The sequence below is a fragment of the Octopus bimaculoides genome, chromosome 8, assembly GCF_001194135.2.
Source record: "Octopus bimaculoides isolate UCB-OBI-ISO-001 chromosome 8, ASM119413v2, whole genome shotgun sequence".
Taxonomy (NCBI): domain Eukaryota; kingdom Metazoa; phylum Mollusca; class Cephalopoda; order Octopoda; family Octopodidae; genus Octopus; species Octopus bimaculoides.
In genome coordinates, this window is record NC_068988.1 from 5,941,483 (window position 1) to 5,943,353 (window position 1,871).

The 1,871-nt window shown below is 34.3% G+C and overlaps 1 protein-coding gene across 1 annotated transcript in view; it reads left to right on the forward strand.

Annotated features, from left to right (window-relative positions):
• The window catches only part of LOC106871605 (delta-type opioid receptor), a 129,951-nt gene that overhangs the window by 61,131 nt on the left and 66,949 nt on the right, over window positions 1–1,871 (forward strand). The window lies entirely within an intron of this gene.

Below are 1,871 nucleotides of genomic sequence, written 5' to 3' on the forward strand. Positions count from 1 at the left end.
GGCTAAACACAGATGGGACAATACACGCATGCGGGGACAATTAACACATGATAGAATGGAACAATGAAATTAAACAATGATGATGGGACGGCCACCCCAGCCCCACCCTGGGGCGGCTGCGTTATTTCAACGAGTTTGTCCTCGTTAGGCAGTTCCAGTGTCTCCGGCATGTCACTGTAAACTTTCTGACTTGCCATAAAAAGCACCTCCAATCCATACCCCCAACAATTTATTTGTTGGGTTCTGCTTGTCATAATTATCCTTACATCTTCTTCACTTTCAGGAAAAACTGCAGCCATTACTCATTCCAACTCTATTTTTGGGGTAGACATCGTCTCCAGCTGGCTATACAACACAATCTGTGTCCTTATATTTTCGAACAAGGGAATCTAGCACCCCCACTCAGCTCAAAACAATATCTGTGTATCGCGATTTCCGGGTTATTTCCCTTCATCAGCTCAGAATGTCTTAACCCAGGACTGCCATGATCTTTACTCCAAAGTACTGTTGTTGATTATCTCTCGTTGTGAGATTTAAAAATAGTAATTTTCTCATGGAAATTTATTTTTAAATATATAGTTTGTTCAAATCACCACGTGACTGAGTAACTGTTATCAACAATTTCCAGCTAACTCCATTACATCTATGAGCCTCTTCAAGATCACTCATCATGCTAGAAATAGCAACCTAATCTTCTTTGATTCATATCCTTCCGTTATTAATAATAAAAAAAAGATACGTATTCACAAAATTAGCTCATACCGCTATCTTTATGCTAGCGTGTTAGCACTCGTATAAACTCATGAATAATCACCTGCCACATCAATACTGCTGAAACCTATTGCTAGAGGCAAAAAGTCACCACACAGTGCTATCGAAGGACCTGGTCATTAACGTTTACATCAAGGATTCATTCATTTTGACAGATATGCGAACGCTATAACTATATATTAATTATTTATAATTATCACAATATTTTCAGATGAAACTTAATTTTAGACAATACTGAAATTTTATATTGAATTTATGAAGAAAATATGTAAGCATGTTAACATGTACGTTTAATTATTGCTTAATCAATTTGTTCAACGCACGCAATATAATTAACAGCGGGTGATGCGATCGTTAATTGTATGATATAATCAGAACTAAATGTTTAATAATGCAATAAATTTCAACAAGAAGCAAAGTTCTTGGAATTTCAGGTTATCCATTCTTCTCAATTTATTCATTACGTTTATGAATAGCATTATTAAAGCTCTGTATCAACTAATTTAATTCTATTATAACTGTGGTATCTTTGTGATTTGTTTCTGTCCAGCACTTGCGTTGATAATACCAGATGAATCGAAGATTTATGAATATAGCAAAGTAGATTTATATATTGATTTTAGAATTCGTTTTGCATGAAAATCAGGTATTCAATAATATCAGTGATTGCATTATTACTCTTTCCTATATATCGAGTCACGAGTTCCGTTCATGCACCTCCCAAATGACTACACGCTTTTTGACGGGCCCCAAGGTAGGCCAAATACGACGAACGTTCCCATAATCACATCTGCGACGATGTTCGTTTCCCTTCGAAATACTGCTTTTTAACACAACGTTTATGAAAAGATTTTCTCTTACACAGAAATCACAGCAGCAGACATTTCTACGGTGTATATATTTTTAGTATGATACACAAATGGTCATTTTGAATTGCAGGAATTTTGTAAATTGAAAGCCAACTATTTAAAAATGAAAGCACGTATACGCATTATGTCATATATTTATACACGTATAAATATATAGATATACGGATATTTTGTACACACACAGAGACATATATATATATATATATATATATATATATATATATATATATA